This window comes from Cygnus atratus, chromosome 2, assembly GCF_013377495.2.
Source record: "Cygnus atratus isolate AKBS03 ecotype Queensland, Australia chromosome 2, CAtr_DNAZoo_HiC_assembly, whole genome shotgun sequence".
NCBI classification, from domain to species: domain Eukaryota; kingdom Metazoa; phylum Chordata; class Aves; order Anseriformes; family Anatidae; genus Cygnus; species Cygnus atratus.
The window spans coordinates 88853016-88874662 of NC_066363.1; the positions used below are offsets into that span (position 1 = coordinate 88853016).

Genomic DNA, 21647 nt, shown 5'->3' on the forward strand with positions numbered 1-21647 from the left:
GGACTCATTTCCAAAACAACCTTATAGACACTTGGGCCAAAGAACATGGTATTGAGTGGGTGTATCACATCCCCTATCATGCACCAGCCTCCGGGAAAGTTGAACGATACAATGGACTGTTAAAGACTACACTGAAAGCAATGGGTGCTGGGACGTTCAAAAATTGGGAAACACATTTGGCAAAGGCCACCTGGTTAGTCAATACTAGGGGATCTGCCAACCGAGCTGGACCTGCCCAATCAAACCTGTTACGTACTGTAGAAGGGGATAAAGTTCCTGTAGAGCACGTCAGAAACATGCTGGGTAAAACAGTCCGGGCTACTCCTGCCTCAGGAAAAGGCAAACCCATTCGTGGGATTGCTTTTGCCCAGGGACCTGGATGCACTTGGTGGGTAATGCAAAAGAATGGGGAGGTCCGGCGTGTACCTCAAGGGGATTTAATACTGGGTGAGAATAGCCCATGAGTTGAACTGTGTTATGTTAATTATTGTATAATACTGTATATCATCACTACCATGATTCCTATATGTCAGAGTCCTATTAATGGTATCACGGTAACAACCACGCAGATACTGATGAATGAATTTTGATAGAATTGGACAAGCGAAGTGGTGTGATGGAACGAGAACGGGCTTCAACATGTGACAGTCCAACATCACACATCATCTCTTCTGCCCTGAAAGACTGTGATGACAGATGGAGCCTGAAGTCAGTCGTGCACTATGCAAATTCAGTGGACATTCTATATATTATAAATGAAAATGGTGGTCAATTGGAATACATTGGAAAGCGTGTAACCTGAGCATGACATAAATAGTATGGAATAAGGAGTGGATATATGTCCTGGTTTTAGCTAGGATAGAGTTAATTTTCCTCCTAGTAGCTGGTAGGGTGCTATGTTTTGGATTTAGGATGAGAATAATGTTGATAACACACTGATGTTTTAATTGTTGTAGAGCAGTGCTTACACTAAGCCAAGGACTTTTCAGCTTCTTGCTCTGTCCTGCCAGTGGGCAGGCTGGGGGTGCAGCAGGAGCTGGGAGGGGACAGACCCAGGACAGCTGACCCAAACTGGCCAAAGGGGTATTCCATACCATCTGATGTCATTCTAAACAATATATTGGGGTGGCTAGCCGGGGTGGGGGGGCCGGCTGCTCAGGGATAGGCTGGGCATTGGTCATCGGGTGGTGAGCAATTGCATTGTGCATCACTTGTTTTGTACATATTATTATTGTTATTATTATTTTATTTTCTGTCCTAATAAACTGTCTCTATCTCAACCCACAGGCTTCAGTTTTCTCATTTCTCTCCCCCATCCCAGAGAGGGAGGGGGGAGGGTGAGCGAACGGCTGCGTGGTGTTTAGCTGCCAGCCGGGTTAAACCACAACATCTTGGAGGTCTCTTCCAACCTAGATGATTCTGTGATTTAGTTCAAATGTCCAACTCAAATAATTGTTGCTTGGTTCACTATAGCATCAAAGAGTCCAAACAAATATTCCTAAATGTCAAAACAGGAGAATATTAAAATTAGATCTGTAATTGGTTAAATAATTTTTAAAGACATATTAGCAAGTTACCAGTTATACCAAACCCTAAGCTTTGGTAACTTCCCTGCCTCCTTTGGGGTCACTCTCAGAATCTACTGTTTTTGTTTTCCTTTTTTGTACCAGTTCTCAGAATGTTGTCAATGAATACAAACTGCATGCTGAAATATAGTTTATCTTTAAACAACTTCAGCTACTGCATAAATATAACACTGAAAATTGGGCCCGTTATCTACTTTCTTTTCTTCTAATTTCTATCAACATTGACTTCACTCTACTCCTGAGGCAGATTTCTATTTAATTACTTTAAAATATTTTGGGAAGGACAAAGTGAAATTTACCCCTCTTGTAACTTCTTCAGTTCCTTCTTGCATAGAAAAATCTCACTTGCAGATTAATCCAAAGGTAAACAGGGCAAAGGCTTCCGTTATCCCATAATTCATGCTCAAAATAAAGATTGCCCAACATCAGGAAGGGAAATTCCTGTTGTCTACCACACCTCAGGAAATACTCACCTCAGATTGCATGTTTTAATGAGGAAAAAAAATATTGACTCCCCAGAAGTATAGTTCACAGAAATTGTTAAATATCTATGTGTATTTGGATCAAGCATTTGCTGGAGCCCTTGGACTTAGTCCTTGGCCCTGGTGAGCATCAGCAATTACTGTTAACTCAACAGTGGAAAGGGTCAGGCCATCAAATACTGAAATACTGAAATTCAGGGAGAGTCTTGATTGACTTCTGAATGAAAGCAGTAAAAAGAACAGTGCAAAAATTGAAACAAAAGCAAAAATAGTGCCTTCACTGTATAAACAAGCAATAATGAATTATATTTAGGCACATAAATAGTGGCAATCTGAACTTCCAAACTGCTGACCACTTTGAGATGCAGCATTAGCTGCTCATCTTGCTGGAGAGAGCAGAAGTCAAGCTGTTGTTCAGGAAGATAATTAAAGGTTAGAAGACCTAAATTAAGAATCTGAAATCTTTTGAAAAACTTGAAAGCTTTGTATAAAGAAAATTTATAGAAGTTGAAAAACGATATGGTTTATTTGCCTTTCAGATTAGAATATTAAAGAATGTATTTTTTCTGTCTATTTTTAGCTTTCTATATCTACTATGTGTTATAGCACATCACCATGGTCAAGGCTACTTTCTACTACAAGTTTCATGATATGTTTGAGTTAAATTATTGTGTCTCCTGGTATTATGAATGTCACGGATACATAACACAAGTTTTAAATAAAAAAAATATATATAAAATCCATATTTGCTTGCTATTAAATATCATAACCTTACCTTACAGGCCTATAAATGAGGCCTATAATTTTGTTGCTGTTAAATAACAATCCATTTAGAATCATAGAATCATAGAATATCCTGAGTTGGAAGGGACCCACAAGGATCATCGAGTCCAACTCCTGGCACTGCACAGGTCTACCCAAAAATTCAGACCATAAGACTAAGTGCACAGTCCAATCGCTTCTTAAATTCAGACAGGCTTGATGCCGTGACTATGTCCCTGGGGAGCCTGTTCCAGTGCGCGACAACCCTCTCAGTGAAGAACCTCTTCCTGATATCCAGCCTGAACCTCCCCTGTCGCAGCTTGACTCCATTCCCACGGGTCCTATTGTTTGCCACTAAAGAGAACAGATGCCCCTCCACTCCCCCTTGTGAGGAAGCTGTAGGCCGCAATGAGGTCTCCCCTCAGCCTCCTCTTTTCCAGGCTGAACAGGCCAAGTGACCTCAGCCGCTCCTCATACATCTTCCCCTCTAGGCCCTTCACCACCTTCATAGCCCTCCTCTGGACACTCTCCAACAGTTTCACGTCCCTTTTGTACTGTGGTGCCCAGAACTGCACACAGTACTCGAGGTGAGGCCGCACCAGCGCAGAGTAGGGTGGGACAATCACTTCCCTCGACTGACTAGCAATGCCACGCTTGATGCACCCCAGGATACGGTTGGCCCTCCTGGCTGCCAGGGCGCACTGCTGGCTCATATTCAACTTGCTATCAACCACAACCCCCAGATCCCTCTCTGCGGGGCTGCTCTCCAGCGTCTCGTTGCCCAGTCTGTACGTATAGCCAGGGTTGCCCCATCCCAGGTGCAGGACTCGGCACTTGTTCTTGTTAAACTTCATGTGGTTGGTGATTGCCCAGCTCTCCGTTCTGTCCAGATCTCTCTGCAAGGCCTTCCCACTCTCATCCGAGTCCACAACTCCTCCAAGTTTGGTGCTGTCGGCAAATTTGCTCAAAACACCTTCTAGTCCTACATCCAAATCTTTTATAAAAGGATTGGCTCTAAAATGGAGCCTCGGGGGACCCCACTAGTGACCAGCTACCAGCCTGATGTGGCCCCATTTACCACAACCCTTTGAGCCCTGCACGTCAGCCAATTGCTCACCCATCGTATGATGTGTTTGTTTAGCTGTATGCTGGACATTTTGTCCAGTAGGATCCTATGGGAAACCGTGTCAAAAGCTTTCCTGAAATCCAAAAAGATCATATCAGCTGGTTTCCCTTGATCGACTAGATGGGTGATCTTAACATAAAAGGAAATCAAGTTAGTCAAACAGGACCTACCCCTCATGAACCCCTGCTGGCTGGAACCAAAGACTGTATTGTCCCCCAGGTGCCCTTCAATAACTTCAAGGATCATCCTCTCCATAATTTTACCAGGCACTGATGTGAGACAGACAGACCTATAGTTGCCAGGGTCTTCTTTCTTGCCCTTCTTGAAAATCGGCACAACATTTGCCAGCTTCCAGTCCAATGGGACCTCTCCAGATTCCCAAGATCACTGAAAAATAACTGAGAGAGGTCCCACAATGACGTCAGCCAGCTATCTCTCAGCACCCTGGGATGAATCCCATCCATGGACTTGTACGGATCCAGGTGGAGCAGCAAATCCCGCACATGTTCAGGGTCAGTTGTGAGTTTAAGAGCTTCTTTGTACATAAATTTTCAAGATTAATTTTTGGTTTAGCTTCAGAATTAACATTCTTTTTAAATTTTCTCTCAGATCATGTCAAATATTTATTAAGATGTAATAATCAAGACTAAAAAAAAAGTCTAGGAGTACCATCTCCAAAACAAATTGTTATCTCATGCAAGTGAAATATGATAGCTCTCAATCCTTCATCATTATGTACAGGAAAACTGGAGAAGGACAATAACAATACAACGTATCTCCTATCAAAATGAAAAATCACAAAAAATCAATTAAATAACTGAATACCTCAGGTCAGAGAACTTTGACCAATATGTAATATGTACAGAAACTGTGTTTTTCCTTTTATACTGCAATAAACTCAGACTATAAGCACTATACATCCTTTGTGGCCACAGAAGCTCAATCTTTTTTGATAATATTTTTCCAAAGTTAGAATTATTTTTTTTTCCAGCGTTTCACTTAAGAGAGACTGAAAATAAGGATCCATTCAACATGTAGAACATGTTTGTCAGAGAACTTGCCCTTCAGCCCTCTTTGCTCATAGGGTTGGCTTAAAATGGTAGGTTCAAAATATCAGAAAAAAATATTATAGTTGATGGGCAGTGTCTATTCCCTGTGGCAAAGCAAAGATTCCATAAATACCATGATACCATAAATACTGTGATTCCTTAAACAACCAAAATGGTCAGACCTTTTCATCAGCTTGTGTTATGTTGGGATTTCCACAGATATGCTTAACTAAAGATTTTATTTTTACAATAATAACTTAGAACTTAAAAATAAGGTTTAATTAACAATTCGAATAGCCCTTGTCTGACCTGTATAAATTGCTAGAGGGTTGCCTTCTAATTCATATGCCTAGATTATTCCTTCCTCTCATGGCTTAGCTAAAAAGACTTATCTGACAGCTCAAAACTATTCTCTGAGTCAGACTGCTTCACCATTTTGTCTAACCCATATCTGTTAATTCTCACCACTGAACTGCAATTCAGTCCAATCCAGTTCCAGAGAATATATTCCAAGCCAGAAGACTTGCATAAACCAGCATCCAGGTTATCCCCTTTCTCCCTTTTAGACTACCAAATACATCTACCAGTGGAACTCAGCCAGAAGCTACCCACTTTATTTTACCAATGAATGATACATTTCCTGAATAAAAAGTCTGCTGTTCTCTTGCCAATCTTCGATAGCCATTCCACCACTACAGTGGTGGTAAGTGAAGGCCACAAGACTGTGAAGAAATGGGTATTTCCTGTAGTTAACCACTGGTTTTAGACTTCCATCATCACATAAAAACAAGAAGAATTTCATGAAGAGTGATCAAGAAGAATTCAATATATCTTAACAAGAATGTGATTGAAAGAGAATGATCACAGATCACTTTCACTCAGTCCTCTCTCTCTCACTTTTTTTTTTCTTTTTTTTTTTTTTTTTTTCTGTCAACAGCAGAACAGCATTTCCACAGAAAGGGAAACATAAGGGAAATATGAACACCTAGTTTTCACCCTCACATGAATAAGCAATGTCAAAGACTGAGAGACTCACAGGAGTGTGTGATTTTCTTTTTATTGTATTTATTCTATTTATTTATTTATTTTGGCAGCTGTGCACAATTTTTCATCTCATGAGGTAGGTTTTTGGTAGGACAGAAGGAATTAGCTGAAGGTAAACAGAAAGGGAAAAAAATCTCAAAAGTAAAAATCTTAATAAAACACATTTATGCAAATACAAAAAATAGGAGGATGTTGATGCAAAGGGACTAAAAGAGAGAGTAGTACAGAGTTGAATCAAAGAGTAATTCAGCATAAGGCAAGGGTAGGAATGTCCCAAATGACCTTGAAATTCACCTGGCACTGATGGCACCACCTGGCACTATCAGGCCCTGAGAATCTCCTTTGTAGTCACCACCCACTCATTATATCAGAAGAATTTCTACGTATTTTATTCATTAGATTTTTTTTTTCTTCTCTGATCTAATATGACTGGGTCTTCTTATTCTTTTCCATCTTTTTCCCACCATGACCTTAAGGACAAGATCACTTTTGCACAGTTTTAGGTAATTGCTGTAGGGGAAGCAAAATGACTCTAAAGCTATGCAGAGGCACTCTTTTAGTCCTGTGTTCACAACAGCATTTCATTCAAAATCACAACTTTATTTTTTCAAAACATACCAGGATTTTTGCAGTTCAACATTTGCACAACATCATGTTGCTTGTCTGATGAGACTGGATGAGACACTATGTAGAATAGTACAGTTACTTATGACAAACACTTTTTTTTCTTCTTGTTAGTGATTTGGAGAAATGTGTTTGTTTTTCAGCATAGACATACAAGTGCATGGGTTTCATTCAACTTGTTCTCTACATGGAAGTACTAGAACCTATACTCAGAGAAGCACAGTTATGAAGGTATCTGTACCACAGGAGGTTCAGGTTACAAATTAGGAGACATTTCTTCTCAAAAAGAGTAGTCAGGCATTGGAACAAGTTGCCCAGGGAATTGGTGGCATCACTGTCCCTGGGGGTGTTCAAGGAAAGGTTGGACTTGGTGCTTAGAGACATGGTTCTGTGGGTGACATTGGTAGTAGGGTGGTAGTTGGACCAGATGATCTCGAAGGCCTTTTCCAACCTTAATGATTCTATGATTCAATGAAAAAAAATCTGCCATTACATATCCCAATATGTTTGGTCCTGTTTAGGAATAGCCTATCTTGGAGTGAAATTTTTGGACTTTTAGATTTCATCTAAGCTTTCAATACTGTTTCTCACTGTATCTTACTGGACAAAATATCCAGCCTATAAATATAGATTCACCCATAAATGCATAGTATGGTGGGTGAAAAATTGGCTGACAGGTCAAGCTCAAAGGGTTATAGAAAATGGGGTTACAACAGGCTGATGATCTGTCCCTAGTGGGGTTCTATTAAATTTTTTTATAAATTATCTGGATGTAGGATTCTAATGCACACTAAGAAAGTCTTCAGATGATACTAAATTAGGAGGAGTTGTTGACTCCCTCAAAGGTGGAGAGACCTTGCAGAAAGATCTTGACAGATTAGAGGGGTGGGCAATCACCAACAATATGAAATTTAAGAACAGGAAGTGCCAGATTCTTCACCTGGGATGGGGCAACCCTGACTATACATAAAGTCCGGGGGACGAGAGTCTGGATAGTAGCCCTGTGGAAAGGGACCTGGGTTTTCTGGTCAACAGCAAGTTGAATATGAGTCAACAGTGTGTCCTGGCAGCCAAAAGGGCCAACCGTATCCTGGGGTGCATCAAAGCATGATACTGATAGCTAGTCCCCCTCTACTCTGTTCTGGTGTGGCCTCACCTAGAGTACTGTGTGCAGTTTTGGGTGCCACAACATAAGAAGGACATAAAGCTATTAGAGAGTGTCCAAAGGAGGTCATCAACGATGGGAAAGTGTATGTAGGGGAAATGTATTAGGAGTGGCTGAAGTCACTTGATTTGTTCAGCTTAGAGGATGAGGAGTGTCCTCACTTCAGTCTACAGCTTCCTCACAAAAAGACTAATCTCTTCTCTCTGGTGAAAAGTGACCATATCCAAGGGAATGGCAGAAGTTCAGGAGAGGTTCAGACTGAATATTAGGAACAGATTCTTCACTGAGAGGGTGAATGGGCACTAGAACAAGCTCCTCAGGAAAGTGGTCACAGTACCAGGCCTGCAGGACTTCAAGAAGCATTTGGACAACACACTCAGACTGTTTAATTTTTAGGTAGTCCTGTTGGTAACCATCAGCTGGAAATAATGATCATTGTTGATCTCTTCCAATTCAGGATATTCTATGATTCTATGAAAACTAAATGGTCATATTACTAATACTGTGTGAATGAATGAAAATAAAGATGCATTTGGCTACTGCTGTTTTTTTCAACAGAGAAGGAAAGCGAAGTAAGATTGACTTCATACCATACCTTTGCATTGACTTTTCCATACTGACTAGCACGATGACCAGAGCAAAAAAAGTGAATTCAGAGAATGAAAAGTATATCTCCAAGCCCAAATCTTTGAGACACTAGCAACTTGAACTCTCTTCCTTGTCTCCCAAGATACAAAGAGCTCCAAATAGAGCACAAAGCAAGCTCAGCAATTAAAGTTAGCATTTGTGCAAGTTCTAGAGTGGTAGGATATTAAAAGTCTCACCAATTGAAGAGAACTGAGGTTATGCTTACTAAACCTTACAAAATAGACTGAAAGACTAATGACTCACATTGGCATATACAAACTCAGATTTTAAAATAGTTGTCTTTACTGCTATGACAGCTGCTTTATAGACTTCATTAAATGGAGAAGTATTCCTTTAATGCTGTGGAAAACCAGGCACACATTCGTAATGGGAGACTGATCAAGAAATTAAATAAAGAACTCATTTTAGTAACTGTTCTCTTTCCTAAGGATATCACTGTGAGAGAGTTAAATTCCAATCAAATAAGGAAATATAATGACCTGTTACTCTTCTGTGTTGGTTATTTATAGGTATAAAATACAATGGGGAACACAGATGCAATGAATCCTTTACTTTCTTCACTACATACATATGATAAGAAAGCAGACAAACAAAGGTACAGAGATAAGGGAGCAGAAAGAGGAAATCTTCTGATCAAGGGAAAGACCTTCTTAAGACCAAATGGATTTTAAAAAAATACAAAGTGGTGTTGTAAGGGAAAAAAAAAATAACTGTTTTCCCTTTCACTGGCAATAAGCAGAAGTAGAAGCCTTAAACTACTGAATTACTGTCCAGGAGATTTAAGACAGATGTAAAGAATAATGCTTCTGCAAATGACATTCCTGCTTCAGAAAGCTACTGGAGTTTCTTCAAGAAATAAACAAATATAGAACAAGTGCAAATTTTGCGAGTTTAGTCAAACTAGATTTCCAAAATCGATAAAATCTTTTAAAAATAAACTTTTAGAAGATAAGGAGAAGTATGTTCCCTTGAATAAATAACTAGTTAAATACAAGATAACAACAGATAGGAGGAATTAAAAGACAATTTTCACAATGCAAGGAGTGAACACCTACTGAGTTCTGCTGTCAAGAATATTCACAAAATGATCAGGAAAGTAGGGTGAATAGTAAGGGGATAAACCTGACATTATATCATTCATGGCCATAAAAGTAAAGACTGAATGTGAAAAGCTCTAGAAGGACATTTCAAGATTGATTGAGCAATATGATTGGAGATGAAATGTAACTATCATGTTTTATTTAAAAGTCACTAATACATGCAAAGTATTTCAGATGCTCCCTCCAAACATTTTTTTTTTCTTTCTTGTCTTAGCTGTATCATGACAAAACTAATGTTCTCTCTCGCTATATAGAGAATGTAGGTAATCCTGGCAAACAAAAACAAAAATAAGACTTTTCTTTGCTGCCATCCTCAGTCTAGGTCTAAACCCCTTACTGCTAAGAATGCAGCACAAAGCCTTGTAATAACCAGAGGGATTACATTTTTATATAACTCTGTCCTTCAGTTATAAGGGCTGAAGACAGCTAAATATTTCTGTGTCGTAAATGTGCCCTGATGTATTGTAGTGGATACTTAAAATGACAGAAAAAAATACAAGAACTGAAATATATACAACCATATTTCAAAACCCCACAGTCAGTCATTCAGTTGTCATTCAGTTTGGAACATGTTATCCGTTATAATAATATATATATATATATATATAATTTATAATATATTATATCTGTTATTATAATATCTATTAAATATAGAAATATTTTGACCATTTCATTGTAGAATACTGTAATAATAACAACAAAAGCAAACAACAACAAAAATCTCAGCATTTTAATGTCAAAATACAAATGCTTAAAAGAATAGTTATAAAATTATGTCAGGAAAGGAAACTTCATTGTTAAACTCTTGTTCCTAGTTGAACAAATAATCTCAGCAGTGGTAAGAGGAAAGAAAGATAGATAGACAGAAAGACCTAAGGCATTTACTTTAAATGGAGAAAAATCTGCTGATGAAACTCCTATTGAACTACAGTATTTAGGATTGAAAATATTAAGTAATTTGTTCAACAATAACTTGATTTAAGTTTGTGTAAAGCAGCAAGAATTTGAAGCTTTCCAGTTTCAGTCATTAGTTTTAGAAGGAAGCAGTACCAGACCTGAATTGTTAAGATTTAATGTAAGCACTTGAATAAATTAATATAGATTTGTTTTGATAGAAGTAGATGAATCTTTGACAGTGGCTATAAGGATATTCTGATTTGGATTTGTATATTAGCATAAATGGATAAATAGTGAAAATATTGCAAGGAATGTTGAAACTTATGGTGAATCACAGTGGTTTCTCCAAACCAAATAATTCAGATAAGTCAATACTATTTTAAAATAGAATTCCCTCTACAATAAACCTATGACTTTTTTTTTTTTTTGGAAATGAGAGTTTCTTTTTAAAATAAAAAATAATATGCATATATATATAATTTTATAGTAAATGTTATAGCAAGCATGGAAACCTGAGCAAACTCATTTCTTCTCAACAAGATGAGACTCCAGCTTTACCATCCAACTCCAGCTTTACCATCTCACCTGAGATGGTAAAGCTGGAGAGTATTAGCTTTCTCTAGTGAACTATCAAGGAAAGATATGCAAGATCTGGTGATGACAGTCTAACTCAGATCTTGTTTTCCACATGGCAGTAACTTTCACCTTGGTGATAAGACTTGATGTTGTGAATTTATGCAGCCTGTGTGAAGATGCCTTAATCAAAGATGACCTGAGTTGTATCTCTGAACATTGGCAAGAAATGGTATGTGCCAGAGACCAGAGAGAGTGTTACATAGAGCAGTACTAATGGGGACTTTATTGGGTATCAACAAATTCATGCATGCAAACAGACCAACCACTAATACACTAATCTTAATTTTTGTCTCAGGAGCTGAGAATGATGTGAAGAGACTCAGAAGAAGCAATCAAGGTACATTTTATCAGAAAGGGAATTATTCTATTGAAAACAAACAAACAAACCCGCAGCCAGAGTAACGCCCATAGAGTGTAGATTTCAGAAAAAAAAAAAAGTGACTTTTCTTGGAAAAACGTATTTATATCTTACTGTCAATAGCTAGTTGTACAGTTTTTCAAAAAGACTGGAACACTGATATATTTCAGAGCTAGGTTTCATCCTTCTTTTTTTTTTGTTCCGTACTACTGGAAGCAGTACCTAATCACTAGATAGATGACATTTCATTGTTAAATTGTCATTGTCATTTCATTGCTGCAATCAATTATGCTTTCAAAAATTATGGCATTTTTATAATATAAATAAGATTAGTTTAAGTTACTTTGCAGGCTTATTATGTAGATGCATATATCAATACTTACAACAGATATTAACGTTTCCATCTCTTTGCTGCTTTTCCCAGATTCCAACAATTTATGCTTTTGAGAGGAGGGAGTTTTCTTTTTGTTTTGCTCTTAAATACTTGATTTCCATTGGGACAAAACAGTTCTGTTTTTAGCAAGCAGACTCGTATGAACAGGGTCAAATCACTTCAGATCTTTGTTTTCACTTCCTTTCTATACTGTTTTTGTTTGTTTGTTTTGTTTGTTTTCTTGTGCTTTTTTTTTTTTTCAGACTTTTAGGACAAGGATTAGCTGTACATTTCTGAAGTACTTAGCAATAAAGATACTATTTCCAGATTGGGTCTAAACACAATTGTAAAACAGATAATGAAAAGAATAAAACCCAATCTTTCTAAGGGCTATAAAACTGGTCTGACTTTGGCTTACTCTAATCTTCAGTGGCAGATCACTCCATACAACAATCTCCATGACATACTTTATCAATATGCAAGATTTACATATTCATAGCTTTATATGTGCAAGCTCTTGCATGCTTTTCCCTGGATTCATATCATTTCCTAGTTTTCCAAAGAGAACCTATTAAAGCAACTAGGAATGGGAACTAGCACTGTAATATTAATCTTTACCACAGTTCTCACTTGTGATACACTCCTCCAAAATACGTCTTTAAGTCATTTTGCAACAGTAAGTTTTTGCTTGAAAATCCTTCTTTACAAATCAATGACATACAGCTGACTCAGTCTTGAAGGACTTGATTTGCAAGATGAATCGCAGGAATAAAAACTACCATGATAGTGTAGACTCAGGTAGCATCGGTTGTATTTTTGTTATTGTTATTGTTTTAACAAACAAGAGAGAAACAAGTATTTAAACATCTTTGAATTAAATTTAATCACATCCAATTTCTTAGAATGGATAAGGCATTCATAACAAACGTAATGACAATTTGAAAATGTGCCAAAATCAAAGATTATTCTAATGTGGCTTTAAAATGCCACATAGTAAAATTAAATTTTTCTCCATTGTACAGCTAGTTGAATGAGGATTTGGAAAGAACATTTTCAAAGAAATTTTACTTAGATTGTTAATTGCTGTTTTACCCAACAAGAACTTTTTCTAAATTGTCTTAACAACTTGTTATTTCATGGATCAAGCAAGATAGCAATAGTCAAATTTATTTTTTTCAAGGATAATTAACGTATGGTTTTCAAAACCTCATTGCAGTTTTTGTTCACTAATTCCCAGTGCTGAAGACTACTTGAACCATTCCAATCTTTATAGATTCATCTTCCTTACTGATGCAGTCTTGCCATAGCTCCATCAAATCTGACCCTTGCTCCTGCCTCCTTCCTCTGGCAACAAACAGTACTGAGGAAACAGATCAGCAGAGAACAAGTCACTGGCATTAGTGAGCAGGGTCTATGCCAGTTTTGCCTAGCTTTTAAAATACTGATTTGCATGTAAGGAACTAGAAACTTCAGTTCCTGAAACTCCATCCAGGTCAGGTCTTGGAGTGACCTGTCTATGATCTATAGATGTAATTATTCTAGGCTGGTAAGTGGTCTTCTGCCAAGTTTCAGTGCATTTACTGGAGTGTTCAGTTTATCAACATCTGTGAAATATTGTGTTCTAATTCCAAGAAATACACATTCCAGAAGAACATGATCATTCCCTAAACTGCTGTCAGTTGGTGCAATACAGACTAAGATATACAAAAGTGCCAATCATGAATTCTAGTGTCTCTAAGCAGGCTAACTCACTGATAGTTAATTAAAGTTTTAATAAAAGGATTTTGGAATCCATCTGAACATGTGTCCAAGATATTTACATGAAATCTTATATTCAGTTTTCAAAATTAGATATAATAGTTTTAAAATGTTTGTTTGTTTGTTTTGTTATCTGTGACTGAGTAATCAAAAACCAGGAAATGCCAGATTACACATGCATCTTTTCTTCCTACTGTATCCTTACTTGCACTGTGTAAGAAAAAAGCAAGTTATTTCACTACAGTTGTTGTATAAAACTAAGTGTTATATATGTATTTTAGTGGTTCAAGTAAAGATTTGAGAAAGGAAATACAGAAAAAACATTCTTCAGGTCTCAGAAGATATATAGACAGTATATGCATTATTGTAGATAAAGAACCTAAAGGTGCTCCCACCTTCCCCTGGACTTGAAATCAAGCTTTCCAAAAGGAGAGAAGCCTTACAAGCCTCCCACCCATGTAAAGACTACCCAAAAGTCATAATTCAGTTTGTCCTGCATAACTACAGGACAAGGCTTCGTATTGAATGGTCACACCATTGCTCCCCCATATTCAAGGTCACTCACTGGCTTCTAGCCCAGTTCTTGTCAGCTGAAGTTGTCTGCTTCTCTGTAATGGTCCTATAATTGACTCTCTTCTTCAGGCCTTACGTATGCCATTTTTTTTTTTTTTCTGTAAATCAAAACAGTAAACCTTTGTCTTTTCTGACTAATTGCTTTTTCAATCTCACTGATTTCAGGAAAAAAAAAAAGCCTAAAAATGAAAGGAAAAAAGGAAAAGGGGACAACAAAATCTTTGCTGTTATTTTCTTATTCCACTTTCTTGCCTTTCTGCTACCCATACTGTCATACATCACTAAAAGTCTCATCACAGAAACAATTTCTGTGAACTAATAATATGAGCTGCAGTTTTGTGTTGTGAAAATTAACTCATCTGGACATGCATTTTTCCTGCATCTGTGAATACGCAGTTGTTGGTTAAAGTATAAAAATCATATGCTTATGTTTAATTAATAAAATTACACCAGTTATTGCCACCCTAATGTAATGTTGAAAGAAAATTATTTTTCATCTATGGTACAGTTAGACCAGCAATTTAAACTCTAATTTATTGAAAAATATAATGTCTTTTGGGTTACACCATTTTTCTTTTCTGATATAAATGAGAAAAGTATGTAGAAAATGAAATGATTTAAAAGACCTCTCTAACAAGGACAAGAGGTAGTTTTCTTCTATTGCTTGTCCATATTATCCAATACTTTGTCTACATCATTCATAATTATTTAAATAGTAAGTGGAATTAGCCATGACCTCAGAGAAGTGTTAAATAGTGTACTGTTTGTTTTTTTTTTCTTCCTCTGTTCTATTTTGATTAACTTGTCTCATATCTACACTCTATAAAGATGAACAGACACTAGTAACTTGTTTCCCTAATGGGTAACAAAGCTAAATGAAACTCAGAAATGTTCAAACTTAATGTCATATTCTGGTATGCATATTCTTCACAAAGGAACCACAGATGAAATCTTCATAGGAAACTAAACATACCCAAGAGCAGGTGGGATACTATTGAAGTTTCTCTTTTATGTAGGATGTGGAAGATGTGCGATTATGCTACAATCTCTCCTTACTTTTGGACGTTTCATCAATAAACCTACACATCTCAGTATCCATATACTCAGGGGAAAAAAAATAAAAAATCCTTCTATAAAAAGATACTTCTGTATACTGCCACAGATGGGAGAACATTCTCTCCACAGTCTAAACACCTCCTACTGTAATCTTTTAGCTTGTGAATGTAAAAATGGTGGAAGAATAATGTAGCCTCTAAGGAAACTATCAAAATGAAGACACCCTCTGGTAATTGCCAAATCATGTTTGTTTTTCATCATGTGTTTATGAATAAGAGAAGTATGAAAGAAACAGCTGTTAGAAGACGAAAAAAAAATGGGAAGATATTTAAAATAATATAGTTCATGTTTATTAAAGAAAAATATTGTGAAACCTGAAAGCTCAAGCTCTGTTTTGAACCTATTCTATATAAGTATTCTGATATGAAGTTTTTTATTTTTATTATTATTATTATTTATTCTGCTTATAATCCATCTAGTCAATGGGAACCTTTTAGTTACTGGTGTTTCAGGAACTAAGAGTACTTTCATTTAGCTGTGCCTAGATGAGGCTGGCTGGCCTGAAGACACAGAATTGCGTATTAACTGAAAAATGACTTATTGATGAGTGAAACACAGGAGTACACATCTAAAGGAAAAAAAAAAAAAGATATCCTTATATCCTTATATCCTTTCCAGAATTGGGTGAGAATATAGTGTATGGGGCTAGGCCACATTACAACACTATAAGGGAGGTAACTGTATTACCTCTGGAAACTAATTGTTTTGCAATTGTTTTATTAAGACACAGTTTCTTTTTTTTTTTTCCATTTACCACTTTCATATTTCTAGCAGAGGATGAGGAGAGGAAAAAGAGATGCTATCACCAGCCTAATACACTTGCAGGACAAGGCAGGCAGCTTCCCAAGCCCCTTCTACGTGAATGCTCAATTAATTTACTTTTTTTCTCCTTTGTCTGCCTAGAGTGCTATTTCTTACTTCTCCTGGCCACTGCAGAGAATCTCTTCATTCTTCCTAAATCTCACCCCTCCTAATCTCCCAGTTTCAGTTTTTCTTCCACTCCAGCTATCCTAACCATTCCAAAGTTACTATTTTCTTTCCCTTCAAATGTTCTCCTCCCGAGTCCTGTACTCCCTTTCCTGCATTCTCTAACACATCTCCATAACAGCCAAAGCTGCTGAGCTCTTCCTGCCTCAGCCATCTCTGCAACTGGCACAGTGCATAACACTACCCCTCCAACATCAGACACCTCACTTTTCCCTGAAGACCAAATCTGAAGCACCCAGAAAACAGAAAACTGGAATCTTGCTCTGGAAGACAGTTCAGAAACTCCAAGGAGAGCCTGAACAACCTTCTCAGAGGACATCCTGAAGGCAGAAAGAATTACACACACAGGAAAAGTAGAGGACCTGTCTGTCTTCCATTCTTATAAGGCAATTACAGTACTATAAATTCCACTTGGCATCAGCTTATCACACCTCTTTAATCAATCCAGCCATACTGGTTAGCACTCTTTGTCCCGTCTTCCCTTCCTGTTTTGGGTCACTGATTGACCTCTGCTAAGAAAAGATAAAAATAGCAGAAATCTATGGCTTTTTTTTTTTTTTTCCTCATTGTAGAGGCCATTCAAGGATACCATTGATAATTTTCTGTCTTCTAGGATACATTTGCTAAACCACACTTTGGCATGACACACTTAGTGTGTCACAATGGATTTACAATACCTTTTAATTAGTCACCCTCCAGAGTTTCAGCTGGAATTGATACCACATATGGACACATTTGGAATTGTTTTGAAATCAAGTGTGCCAATATAACATTTTTTCCCACCCAGTCTCTGGCAGTAAAGCTGGCTGAATTCTTGCCAAGGTGATTCATTTCATCCAGACCTCTAATTGTATTTAAACAATTAAGGAGAGAGGTGGGAGCAGTTCAATAAGTCAAGAGGATATTATAAGTAAAAAATGTCTCATATAATGGAAAGCATTAGCAACCAAGTAAAATTATACTAATAGCTATTTTTTTCTAAAGAAAAATAAAAACAAATAAACAAAATGACTTTTCTGTAATTATACATGTTGATTTGATGGATAAAAGTAATAAAAGTACAGAAGCAGAAATGAAACAAGAAAATGAATGCAGAGTCATAAAAATCCAAGCTTACATAACTGTTACGTAAAGTCTGCTACCCCAAAGCAATGGAGACCACACCTTGAGCCCCACTAGATGCAGAGAGACCATGATGGTCTTTTAATTTCAGTCTTCTCATTATACTGTTTTTCTGTGGTTTCCAGTTGCATACATTCGGCAAGGATGGTCAAGGACCATTTATAACACTTATTGATTGGCTAAGTCAACATAACAGTGAACTCTAATTTAAAGTATATTTATGTTACATTTCTGTTTATGTCTGGTCCTCTATTTATTCTATTGACAAAATATTTGTGTTGTGAAACACCATGAGTTTTAACTACACCAAATCTTATCCCTGCTAGAGTTAACATACCACCACTATTGTAAGAAATCAGAGTAGGGTTCTGTACAGATCAAGCTGTACTTTCTTTAGGAAAGAAAAGTACTACAGAAAATCAACAGGTGTTTAGATTCACAGAGGGAACACAATTTTCTCCCCTATTACACCTGATTATTTTTTTTTGAAGAATTAAATGTGAATAATCAACACATTTTTCTTTCAAGCACTTCATAAACAGAAAATCAGCCTCTATATTGTACTCCAAACATGCAATGCTAGAATAACAATTCAGTTCCTTAACTTTATTGGTACAGCATCACAAATCAACGTGCAATATTGTCAAAATAACAGGAGAAAACTTTTTTTTATATCTGTTCTTTTTTTTTTATATATATATATATATATATATCCAGTGCTATGAGTGGTGATTCTCCACATTTTGTTTGAACAGTTCATTTTCACCAGAAGACAGTTGAAAGCAAATATAATCATTTTCTGAGTCATTTTTAAAGTAACTCTGAGACTGATTTTCCATTGTCCTGAAGAGTATATAGTCATTTAGGTGGTGCAGAATGGTCCCAGTTCAGCAATCTACTTTCAGTACATCTGACTAAGTGTGCGAATAGTGCCATTGATTTCAAAGGGAGTACTTATATCCTTAATGACAGACACACTCCGGAAAGGCTGATTGAATCAGAGCTAGAGTAGGAGGCAGCCTCTCCAACCTGAAAACCAGCACTTCACACCACTCACCGGCATAAACGTCATTGCAGAGGGAAGGACAGTGCCCGACTCAGTTTTCTAACCCCTAGATTCAGTTAATGGGTGAGGTAAGTTGCCAGTTACAGGTCCTCAAAGAAATAATTAGGTCTGAAAAAGGCTGCCAGACAGCTGCAGCACTGTTTTAAGCAAATAAAAAACATTAGTTTAACTGGCATGATATTCACATCTCTGTATGAAATAGTTGTGTGAAATTTCTAAATGCACAAAATTGTGCAAAATCTAAGCTAACTCAGCTAAATAACAACATAAGAAAAATTACAGTATCTTAAATGTAAATCTTAATGTAATGAGAAAATTATTAGTAAGGTTTAGAAACTGATCAAAGAAGACAAATCATTCATTGATTGTATCTTTGGAACACTGTTTCCATGTTCAGAGCAGGATTACTCTGTTTCTACAGCTAAGGTATGCTGAAGCTAAACAGCCGTGTACCTTCCACAGACTAAAGTATATATCATCTTGTTTTGCATTATAAATTTATATGAAATCAGTTGTGTTCATAAAATTTAGATGCTAACAATTTTTAAACATATACACAAAAATCAAAGATAAATAATGTATTGGTAGATGAAGAAGGTCTAAAGATATAAAAACGAATTTTGAAAAAGCAATATTAATTATATTTTACAGTTTGCTTTGACATATCTGTTACTTCTTTTTTTAGTTTCTTTTTATAGGTACTTTTTTTTTTTTTCTATAAAGCAGGACATGGATTGAAAGAGTTGTTAAAAAAAATTTTAAAACCTGCATTAAATTTAACAATCTCAAAATATTCCTCCCCCCCCACCTCCTCCCACCCTCCCCAGCATATAAACATTATTCTTGCAAACAGGGAATGTTTTAGGATTCTAGGTACACAAGTGATGTACTTTTTTTTTTTTTTTTTTTTAAATAGAAGCTCTGCTAAGTTTACAAATCATTAAGATACACTAGTGTACGCAGATCTAACAAATAACTTTGACACTTTCAGATTTTGTAACATTGTTCTCCAAGATACCGTCTCCCTTGCTTTCATCACTTCTTCCACCATGCCCCGACACAGATACTTTGCTGCCTTTATGTCATGACATCAGGCTCATAAGACTGAGAAGCAGAGAACCACAAATGGCTGTGGAAGGTCTAGGGAAGGATCTCTGCCACCATCTGCTGGAAGAGAGAAAGAAGGCTGTACTTCCCTCTCTATCTCCCCACTTCTCAGTAGGAACTTTCTGGGAAGAATTCCTCTGGGCCCGCAGCTACCCTTCTGCCTACACATATGCCATAGGAAAATGAAGTGAGCCTTCTGAATAAACTGGTAGCAGTCTCCATCCAACACATTTTAGATCTGCCACTATTAATCTTACTGTCAGGCTGGCAGTATTAGTCCAAGAATGTGTCTCATGGCACAATCCAAACAAGTCACCAGAGCATTTCTGTTCCACACTAGGCAGTGTCACTGGGCTCTACATCACAACCACAGGCAACAGTATAGCAAATAACTACACAGAGGCAAATGTCAATTTCAATACGCTTCCAAATATAGCAACCTTCCAGGAGACAGGCACCAACCAGTGCTCTAGACAGACCTGCCCCCAAGGTATTCCAAGCAGAATAAATAAATAAATAAATATACTCTCTTTCTCTCTCTGTGGGAGCACAAGTCAGTGAATTCATTTCAAGAACTGCTAGGATTTAACCCTCACTCTTCTTGTTCAAACATTACACCAAGGTGGTATTTGTGATAATATGTATTTCCTAAGTATACACATAGTCATTTCATTGCATATTTGTTTTCCCTATGACTCTTTTCCCTGCAAGTATTATTCTCTCTTAGCCCCATCTCACTTATTTATCCTTCATATTTCCCTACTAATTTTCTTGAATGTCTTGTCTTCTGAGTCTCTTCTTCATATCCACTTTCATTTAACCTATTCAGATTGTAATTTTCCTATTTTCAGCAACATTTCCTTCAGTCTTGTGACCCCTTGTCTGTCATTCTCTTTTCTCCTCGCAACCTACTGTAGGTAATTTTAGGTTTCTTCTTGGCCTTAGTTATCTGCTGTTTTGAGAGTGTCCCTCCATATCTTTTCTCCTTTGAATCTCTCCCAATGTAACTTCACCTCTTGTGCCACCAAGCTGTCATCCACAGGAGAGGTATGGATCTCTTCTCTCTTTCCAGCTAAAGCACTCCCTGAAAAGTCTTCATGTGGTATATGAATCTGTATTCAAGCTAGTACTACACACTAAATTACACAGAACATACCTACCATCTGTTCAGAGTAGCTGTAAAGAGTTGCACAGACATCAACTTCATTGCACAGCAACAAATTTTATTGGTCTTACTAACCCCAGAGGCTATACTACACAGTGAGCACCATCTACTGGCATCTAATTACTTAGGCATGTATGTAGAAATAAAACATTTCTCTATTCATAAACCTACCAAAATTGATCTTCAAATAATTTACTTACTTGTTTGTTTGTTTATATATTGTTAGATCTTCAGTTAGGTGTCTGTTCAGATCACTGCATGGTAATATCTAGATTTCTGGCCTGAAAGGGAAAAATAATTAGATGCTTAAAATGAGTTCTTTTATATTAAGATAAACATACATGTAATTTAACACACACATTAGATATATATATATATATATACACACACATGAAGACACACACATATCAATTGCAATCTTAGCTTTAAATCATTTGGTCTTTGTTTTGATCTTAGGAAAGCCTACCAAAAGAAGAAGAAGAAGAAAATCTTAATCCCACAGTAATAACTTCAGATAATGTGAATATACTTCATTGATACCCTGAAAAACTCTTATGTACAGTAAGGGTATGAAGAATGAGAGAGTCTAAACTATGAATTTAATTTGGACAAGTGTTTGGAACTTATACATCACAGGCAGAGCTACACAGGAATTTCTAATCATAATGATTTTGTAAGAAATGCACTTTTCATGAGCTTAGAACATCCAGAAGGCAGTTTTTGATTTTCTTGTAAGTTTTATACTTACTTACTTACTTACTTACTGGAAGGAAGGAAGGAAGAAAGGACGGACGGACGGACGGACCACAAGGAATCTATTATCTATTGTTTTTGTTTGCTTGTTTGTTTGTTGTGTGTTTTTTTTGTTTTTGTTTTGTGTGATATAAATCATATTATTTCATG

General features: G+C 36.8%; 1 pseudogene; it reads left to right on the forward strand.

Annotated features, from left to right (window-relative positions):
- The window catches only part of LOC126913178 (uncharacterized), a 28829-nt pseudogene extending 7548 nt beyond the window's left edge, over nt 1-21281 (forward strand).
- Nucleotides 21282-21647: the final 366 nt, after the last annotated feature.